At 39.1% G+C, this 10,303-nt stretch overlaps 1 non-coding gene across 1 annotated transcript; it reads right to left on the minus strand.

Moving 5' to 3' along the window:
* Positions 1-4,796: 4,796 nt before the first annotated feature.
* TRNAW-CCA (transfer RNA tryptophan (anticodon CCA)) lies at positions 4,797-4,868 on the minus strand. The gene has a single exon. It is a non-coding gene; the product is annotated as a tRNA-Trp (tRNA).
* Positions 4,869-10,303: the final 5,435 nt, after the last annotated feature.

The following is a 10,303-nucleotide window of genomic DNA, read 5'->3' on the forward strand; positions in this document are numbered from 1 at the left end:
GGAAGGGAAGAAGTAATCAGGTCAAGACCTATGCCCCTGGGAGGGGACCTACTCTCGGGAGTAAGCAGTAAAGAGACAGCTTGGGCACCTCAGTCCTGGACTTCTACACAGGAGAGATGAGCTCCCTTGGCTGGTTGGAGGAATCCTCGAACTAACAGGAGGGCTGTGGGAAGACTGAATGTCATGTACAAGGAGCACACGTGCTGGCTTATGCCTGAGGAAGGGTGGAGAGGAATATTTAAGAACTGTTGCAGTAGCTGCCAGGTTTCTAATGAATGCCCCAGCTGGTGCCCCAATCCAAGCCAAGAAAACACTCCAGACCGACTTACTGCACATCACACAACAGCATTGGATCTAGGGCTACCATGACCAAGGAGAAAGTTCGACTGCAGAAGGCAAGGGCAGCTCAATCCTAGGGCAGCATCTACGAGGGGTGACAGCCACCATTGTTGATGCTTACTCAAGAGGAACACCAAAAGCAGCCCAGATCTATGGCACTGGCCACTTCATCACAGCTCACACTCCAATATGTGCTGAGAGTCCATAGGGGACTAAACAAGGTGTGGTGGCAGAAGTTGGGGGCAACAAAAGGCTGTGAGGAACAAAATGAACCGAGACCCACTGTATCTGAGCCCGTACAGCCAGTGCATAGTAGACAGCTTGGTACTCTGTTTGAGGCCAATGTGAGCTGAGAGCCCAAAGAGACGCCCCTTGCTTCTGCACTATTCCCCTCTGGGGCAAGGGTCCTGGTTCTGGGAGGGTGGAAAGCACACACTTAAAGGGAACAGAGCCAGCATGAGCTCAGTGCTCAGAGCTTCTGCTCCAGCAACTTGGGATGAGAACCCACACCTGACTGGGTGGTGACAGCCACTGGGCAAGGGAAAACTCTGCCTCACACTGACCTCCAACTCTACCTACTTGACCTCCAATTCCAGCTCCTACCAAGATGATAGCTGCCAGCACACTCTGAAGAAAGATATAACTTGCATCCATGTCAAATCCAGCTCTCTCACCAAAGGCACTGGAAAACAGTATAGGAACACTGCCACATAAGAACACCCCTTCAAGACCACAACAGGTAACTTGTTTCACCTAAACTCAAAAGAGGTAGAGAAACTTAAGCAAGATGAAAAGGCACAGGAACTGGTCTCGATTGAAAGAGCAAGAGAAAACCTTTGAAAAACAAATAATGAGACAGAAATAAACAATTTGCCAGATAAAGAATTCAAAGCTTTAGAAATAAGAATGCTAACTGAATTTGAGAAAGGCATAGATAAACTCAGTGAGCATTTCAACATGTTAAGCATTTCAGCAACATGTCATAATTAAAATGACAAAAGTTAAAGATATGACAGTTCTAAATGCAGCAAGAGAAAAATCAAGTCATATACAAGGGAATCCTCATAAGGCTATCGGCTGATTTCTCTGCAGAAACTTTGCATGCCAGAAGGGAGTAGCATGATATACTCAAAGATCTGAAGAAAAAAAAAAAATGCAACAAGGATACTCTGCCCAACAAGATTATCATTTAGAATAGAAAAAGAGATGAAGAACTTCTCAGACAAGCAAAAATTAAATGAGTTCAGCAATACCAAACCTACCTTAAAATAAAGGTTAAAGGATCTTCTCTAAGTTGAAAAAGAAAGGGAAAATCCCACTAAGAAAGGATATCTAATAATATAATAAGGGCTGATGGTCAACCACTTAAATAAGCTAGTACGATGAGTAAAAGACAAAAAAAATTATAATAGCAACTCTGAAGAGTCAAGAAAACACACAATGATGTAAAATATAACATCAAATTGAAATATGAAATAAAATGCAGGGAAGGGGAGTCAAAATTGTAGACTTTTTAGAATGCATTTAAAGTTTTTAAAACACTACCAATTTAAGACAAATAGATGCAGTTTTAGGTCAACATATATGAACCCCATGGTAACAACAATTCAAAAACCTACAACATACACACAAAAAAGAGAAAAATAAAAGAACCCTCTGGGTCGTCTCAGTGCACCCTGAGGGGTGGTACAGGGAGGGATGAGGGAGGGGGGTTCAGGATGGGGAACACATGTATACCTGTGGCAGATTCATGTTGATGTGTGACAAAACCAATACAATATCGTAAAATATTTAACCTCCAATTAAAATAAATAAATTTATTTTTAAAAAAAAGAAAGAAAGGAACCCAAACATACTAATAAGAAAATCATCAAACTTCAAGGGAAGAAACAAAAAGAATAGAAAATTATTTTAAAAAAACACACGCAGAAAAAAATAATAAAATATACATATGTATTGATAAATAAAAATAATAAAATATGTACATACATATCAATCATCACTCTAAATGGCAATTAAATCATTGGTCCAGTCAAAAGATATAGAGTGACTGACTGGATACAAAAAAAAAAGACCCATTGAGATGTTACCTACAAGAGGCTCACTTCAGGACTAAAAACACACACAATCTGAAACTGAGGGGATGGAAAAAGGTATTTCATGCAAATGAAAACAATAAGAAAATGGAGTAGCAAAATTCATGTCAGATAAAATAGGCTTTCAAACAAAGGCTATAACAAAAGACAAAGAAAAGCATTATATACCAATAAAGGGATCAATACAAGAAGAGGATATTACATTTGTTAACATATGTGTACCTCAAATAGGAGCACCTAAATATAGAAAGCAAATATCAACATACAGAAAAAAAATGGACAATAACACAATTATACTAGGAGGCTTGAACATCCTACTGACATCAACGGACAGAGCATACAGATAGAAAATTAACAAGGCAAAAGTGGTTTTAAGTGACACATAAACCAATTAGACAATAACTACAGGACATTCCATCCAAAAATAGCAGAATACACATTCTTTTCAAGTGTACATGGAATGTTCTCAAGGGTAAATCATATACTATGCATAAAACAAACCCCAACAAATGTAAGAGGATAGAAATTACATCAAGCCTTTTTTCCAACCACCACAGTATGAAACTAGAAATCAATTACAGAAAGACAAAAGGGAAAAGTACAACTTCATGAAGACTGAACAGCACACTATTTTAAAAAATCAATGAGTCAATGCAAAAAATCGAAGAGCAAGTCAGAAAAAACCCTCAAGATAAATAAAAATGAAAACAAAACTTTTCAAAATCTATGGAATATAGTAAAAGCAATTCTAAAAGGGAAGTTTATAGCAATATAGGCCTTCCTCAAGAAACAAGAAACATCTCAAATAAACAATCTAACCTACCATTTAAGTGAATTAGAAAAATACAAACAAGTAAAGCCCAAAGTTAACAGGAGGAAATATCAGAGAGGAAATAAATAAAATAGAGATCAAAAAACAATAGTGAAGCTCAGGGAAACTAAGAGCTGTTTTGGTGTTGGTTTTTTTGTTTTTTTTTTTTTTTGGAAAAGGTAAATAAAACTGATAAACCTTTAGCCAGGTTCACCAACAAAAAAGAGAGAGAGGACCCAAATAAACAAGAAATAAAAGAGAAGAAATAACAACTGATACCACAGAGACACAAAAAAAAATCATAAGAGAACACTATGAATGATTATATATCAACAAAGTAGACAACCTAAAAAACAGACAAATTTTTATAAACTTACAAGACTGAATCAAGAAAAAGTAATTTGAACACGCTGATCACTAGTAGTGAAATTAAATTTGTGATTTAAAAAGCTCCCAACAAACAAAAGCCCAGGACCAAGTGACTTCAAAGGAAAATTCTACCAAACGTATAAAGAAAAGCTAATACCTCCCCTTCTCAAACTATTCCAAAAAATTAAAGAGGAAGGAATATTCTCAAAATCATTCTACAAGACCATAATTATCTTAATGCCAAAACTAGACTCTACAAAAATAAATAAATAAGAGGCCAATATCTTTGATGAATATAGCTGCAAAAATCCTCAACAAAATATTTGCAAACTGAATTCAATAATATATACGAAGCTTCCTACACCATTAGATCAAGTTTGAGTTATTCCAGGAATGCAAAGACAGTTCACTACTCACAAATTAATCAACATGACACACTGCATTAACAACAGGAAGGATTAAAATCACAAGATCATCTCAATAGACACATATAAAGCATTTGACAAAATTCAACATTCATTCATAATAAAAATGCTAATCAAAGTGGGTATAGAGGGAACATATCTCAGTATCAGTTCAGTTCAGTTCAGTCACTCAGTCATTTCTGACTCTTTGCGAACCCATGAACCACAGCAGGCCAGGCCTCCCTGTCCATCACCAACTCCCAGAGTCCACCAAAACCCATGTCCACTGAGTCGGTGATGCCATCCAACCATCTCATCCTCTGTCGTCCCCTTCTCCTCCTGCCCTCAATAGTTCCCAACACCAGGGTCTTTTCAAATGAGTCAGCTCTTCACATCAGGTGGTCAAAGTATTGGAGTTTCAGCTTCAATATCAGTCCTTCCAATGAACACCCATGACTGATCTCCTTAGGATGGACTGGTTGGATCTCCTTGGTGTCCAAGGGACTCTCAAGAGTCTTCTCCAACACCACAGTTCAAAAGCATCAATTCTGTGCTCAGCTTTATAGTCCAACTCTCACATCTATACATGATTGCTGGAAAAACCATAGCCTTGATTAGAGGGACTTCTGTTGACAAAGTAAGGTAAGGTGGTGAAGTCGCTCAGTCGTGTCCGACTCTTTGCGACCCTGTGGACTGTAACCTACTAGGCTTCTCTGTCCATGGGATTCTCCAGGCAAGAATACTGGAGTGGATTGCCATTTCCTTCTCCAGGGGATCTTCCCTACCCAGGGATCGAACCCAGGTCTCCCGCATTGGAGGCAGACGCTTTAACCTCTGAGCCACCAGGGAAGCCCTGATGGTGAAGCCATCAAAGTAATGTCTCTGCTTTTCAATATGCTATCTAGGTTGGTCATAACTTTTCTTCCAAGGAGTAAGTGTCTTTTAATTTCATGGCTGCAGTCACCATCTGCAGTGATTTTGGAGCTTAAAAACATAAAGTCTGACATGGTTTCCACTGTTTCCCCATCTATCTGCCATGAAGTGATGGGGACCAGATGTCATGATCTTAGTTTTCTGAATGTTGAGCTTTAAGCCAACTTTTTCACTCTCCTCTTTCACTGTCTTCAAGAGGCTTTTTAGTTCCTCTTCACTTTCTGCCATAAGGGTGGTGTCATCTGCATATCTGAGGTGATTGATATTTCTCCCAGCAACCTTGATTCCAGCTTGTGCTTCATCCAGCCCAGCATTTCTCATGATGTTCTCTGCATATAAGTTACCTAAGCAGGGTGACAATACACAGCCTTGATGTACTCCTTTTCCTATTTGGAACCAGTCTGTTGTTCCATGTCCAGTTCTAACTGTTGTTTCCTGGCCTGCATACAGATTTCTCAGGAGGTAGGTCAGGTGGTCTGGTATTTCCACCTCTTTCAGAATTTTCCACAGTTTCTTGTGATCCACACAGTCAAAGGCTTTGGCATAGTCAATAAAGCAGAAATACATGTTTTTCTGGAACTCTCTTGCTTTTTCGATGACCCAACAGATGTTGGCAATTTGATCTCTGTTTCCTCTGCCTTTTCTAAAACCAGCTTGAACATCAGGAAGTTCATGGTTCACGTATTGCTAAAGCCTAGCTTGGAGAATTTTGAGCATTACTTTACTAACATGTAAGATGAGTGCAATTGTGCAGTAGTTTGAGCATTCTTTGGCATTGCCTTTCTTTGGAATTGGAATGAGAACTGACCTTTTCCTGTCCTGTGGCCACTGCTGAGTTTTCCAAATTTGCTGGCATATTGAGTGCAGCACTTTCACAGCATCATCTTTCAGGATTTGAAATAGCTCAACTGGAATTCCATCACCTCCACTAGCTTTGTTTGTAGTGATGCTTCCTAAGGCCCACTTGACTTCACATTCCAGGATGTCTGGCTCTAGATGAGTGCACACCATCATGATTATCTGGGTTGTAAAGATCTTTTTTGTACAGTTCTTCTGTGTATTCTTGCCACTTCTTCTTAATATCTTCTGCTTCTGTAGGCCCATACCATTTCAGTCCTTTATTTAGCCTATCTTTGCAAAAATGTTCCCTTGGTATTTCTAATTTTCTTGAAGAGATGTCTAGTCTTTCCCATTCTGTTCTTTTCCCCTATTTCTTTGCATTGATCGCTGAGGAAGGCTTTCTTATCTCTCCTTGCTATTCTCTGGAACTCTGCATTCAGATGTTTATATCTTTCCTTTTCTCCTTTGCTTTTCACCTCTCTTCTTTTCACAGCTCTTTGTAAAGCCTCCTCAGACAGCCATTTTGCTTTTTTTGCATTTCTTTTCCATGTGGATTGTCTTGATCCCTGTCTCCTGTACAATGTCACGAACCTCCATCCATAGTTCATCAGGCACTCTGTCTATCAAATCTAGTCCCTTAAATCTATTTCTCACTTCCAGGGTATTATCATAAGGGATTTTACTTAGGTCATGCCTGAATGGTCTAGTGGTTTTCTCCAGTATAATAATATCTCAATATAATAAAGGCCATTTGTGACAACACAGCTAACATCATACTCAACATTGTAAAGCTGAAAGCCTCTCCTCCACATTAAGAACCAAAACAAGGATGCTCACTCTCACCCACCACTTCTATTTAACATTGTGTTGAAAAGCCGAGCCACAGGAATCAGATAAGAAAGGAAATAAAAGTCATCAAAATTGAAAGAAAGTGCTCTCCAAGTGATGCTAATGGTAAAGAAGCTGCTGGCTAATGAAAGAAATATAAGAGATACAGATCCATCCCTGGGTTGGGAGGATCCCCTGGAGGAGAGCATGGCAACCCACTATAGTATTCTTACTGGGAGAATCCTAAGGACAGAGGCCTGGTGGGCTACAGTCCATGGGACAGCACAGAGTCAGACATGACTGAAGAGACTTCACATGCACAAACTAAAAGGGAAAATAAAGCCACTGCTATTTGCAAATGACATTATTCCATGTATCAGTTCAGTTCAGTTGCTCAGTCCTGTCCGAGTCTTTGCGACCCCATGAATCGCAGCACGCCAGGCCTCCCTGTTCATCACCAACTCCCAGAGTTCACTCAGATTCACATCCATCGAGTCAGTGATGCCATCCAGCCATCTCATCCTCTGTCGTCCCCTTCTCCTCCTGCCCCAAATTCCTCCCAGCATCAGAGTCTTTTCCAATGAGTCAACACTTCACATGAGGTGGCCAAAGTACTGGAGTTTCAGCTTCAGCATCATTCCTTCCAAAGAAATCCCAGGGCTGATCTCCTTCAGAATGGACTGGTTGGATCTCCTTGCAGTCCAAGGGACTCTCAAGAGTCTTCTCCAACACCACAGTTCAAAAGCATCAATTCTTCAGTGCTCAGCCTTCTTCACAGTCCAATTCTCACATCCATACATGACTGCTGGAAAAACCATAGCCTCGACTAGATGGACCTTAGTCGGCAATGTCTCTGCTTTTGAATATGCTGTCTAGGTTGGTCATAACTTTCCTTCCAAAGAGTAAGTGTCTTTTAATTTCATGGCTGCAGCCACCATCTGCAGTGAATTTGGAGCCCAAAAAGATAAAGTCTGACACTGTTTCCACTGTTTCCCCATCTATTTCCCATGAAGTGATGGGACCGGATGCCATGATGTTCGTTTTCTGAATGTTGAGCTTTAAGCCAACGTTTTTACTCTCCTCTTTCACTTTCATCAAGAGACTCTTTAGTTCTTCTTCACTTTCTGCCATAAGGGTGGTGTCATCTGCATATCTGAGGTGATTGATATTTCTCCCAGCAATCTTGATTCCAGCTTGTGTTTCTTTCAGTCCAGCGTTTCTCATGATGTACTCTGCATAGAAGTTACATAAGCAGGGTGACAATATACAGCCTTGACGGACTCCTTTTCCTATTTGGAACTAGTCTGTTGTTCCATGTCCAGTTCTAACTGGCCTGCATACAGATTTCTCAAGAGGCAGGTCAGGTGGTCTGGTATTCCCATCTCTCTCAGAATTTTCCACAGTTTCTTGTGATCCGCACAGTCAAAGGCTTTGGCATAGTCAATAAAGCAGAAATACATGTTTTTCTGGCACTCTCTTGCTTTTTCCATGATCCAGCAGATGTCAGCGATTTGATCTCTGGTTCCTCTACCTTTTCTAAAACCAGCTTGAACATCAGGAAGTTCACGGTTCACATATTGCTAAAGCCTGGCTTGGAGAATTTTGAGCATTACTTTACTAGCATGTGAGATGAGTGCAATTGTGCAGTAGTTTGAGCATTCTTTGGCATTGCCTTTCTTTGGAATTGGAATGTAAACTGACCTTTTCCAGTCCTGTGGCCACTGCTGAGTTTTCCACATTTGCTGGCATATTGAGTGCAGCACCTTCACAGCATCATCTTTCAGGATTTGAAATAGCTCAACTGGAATTCCATCACCTCCACTAGCTTTGTTTGTAGTCATGCTTTCTAAGGCCCACTTGACTTCACATTCCAGGATGTCTGGCTCTAGATGAGTGATCACACCATCATGATTATCTGGGTCGTGAAGATCATTTTTGTACAGTTCTTCTGTGTATTCTCGCCATCTCTTCTTAATATCTTCTACTTCTGTAGGTCCATACCATTTCTGTCCTTTATCGAGCCCATCTTTGCATGAAATAGTCCCTTGGTATCTCTAGTTTTCTTGAAGAGATCTCTAGTCTTTCTCATTCTGTTCTTTTCCTCTAGTTCTTTGCATTGATTGCTGAGGAAGGCTTTCTTATCTCTCCTTGCTATTCTTTGGAACTCTGCATTCAGATGTTTATATCTTTCCTTTTCTCCTTTGCTTTTTGCCTCTCTTCCTTTCACAGCTATTTGTAAGGCCTCCCCAGACAGCCATTTTGCTTTTTTTGCATTTCTTTTCCATGTGGATTGTCTTGATCCCTGTCTCCTGTACAATGTCATGAACCTCATTCCATAGTTCATCAGGCACTTTGTCTATCAGATCTAGGCCCTTAAATCTATTTCTCACTTCCACTGCATAATCATAAGTGATTTGATTTAGGTCATACCTGAATGGTCTAGCGCTTTTCCCTAGTTTCTTCAATTTAAGTCTGAATTTGGTAATAAGGAGTTCATGATCTGAGCCACAGTCAGCTCCTGGTCTTGTTTTTGCTGACTACAGAGCTTCTCCATCTTTGGCTGCAAAGAATATAATCAATCTGATTTCTGTGTTGACCATCTGGTGATGTCCATGTATAGAAAACCCTAAAATCTCCACTGAAAAATAATTAGGACCAATAAATGAATTTAGCAAATTTGCAGAATACAAAATTAATATGCATAAATCGTTTAATTATCTGTACACTACTAATGAACTATCATAAAGAGAAAACAAAAAGTAATCTCATTTAAAATAGCATCAAAAAAAAATACCAAGGAATTAACCAATGAGGTGAAAAACCTATCTTCTGAAAACTATAAAACTTTGATGAAGGAAATTAATGATACATTAGATGGAAAGATATTCCACACTCTTGTATTGGAAAAATTAATATTGCTAAAATGCCCTTACTATACAAGGCAATCTATAGATTTAATGCTATCAAAATATTATAACATTTTTCATAGAACTAGAACAAATAATCCTAAAATTTATGTAAAACCACAAAAGACCCCAAATTGCCAAAGAAATCTTTAAAAGAAAAGAACAAAACTGGAGGTATCATGGGCCCTGATCAGACTATATTACAAGGCTGTAGTAATCAAAACAGTATGGTAGGTACTGACACAAAAACAGACAGACAGATCAGTGGAACAGAGTAGAGATCCCAGAAACAAACCATACACCTGTCATCAATTAATCTATGACAAAGGAGGTAAGAATATACAATGGAGAAAATACAGTCTCTTCAATAAATGGTGCTGGGAAACTGGACAGCCACATGTAAAACAATATTAGAAAATTTTCTCACACTACATACAAAAAATAAGCTTCAAATGGTTTGAAGACCTAAATATAAGACCTGAAACCACATGGTTTCTAGAAGAGAACATATGCAGAACATTTTTTGACATAAATTGTAGCAATATTTTTTTCAATCTGTCTACTAAGGCAAAAGAAAGAAAGCAAAACTAAACAAATGGGACAAAGTAAAAGCTTTTTCACAGCAAGGGAAACCATCAACAAAATGAAAAGACAATTCACTGAATGAGAGAAAACATTTGTAAGTGATGTGACCAACAAGGGCTTAATATCCAAAAAGTATAAACAACTCATAATTCATCATCAAAATAAAAAACAACCTGATTTTTAAAAAGTCAG

Source organism: Ovis canadensis, chromosome 3 (assembly GCF_042477335.2).
Source record: "Ovis canadensis isolate MfBH-ARS-UI-01 breed Bighorn chromosome 3, ARS-UI_OviCan_v2, whole genome shotgun sequence".
Lineage (NCBI taxonomy): Eukaryota > Metazoa > Chordata > Mammalia > Artiodactyla > Bovidae > Ovis > Ovis canadensis.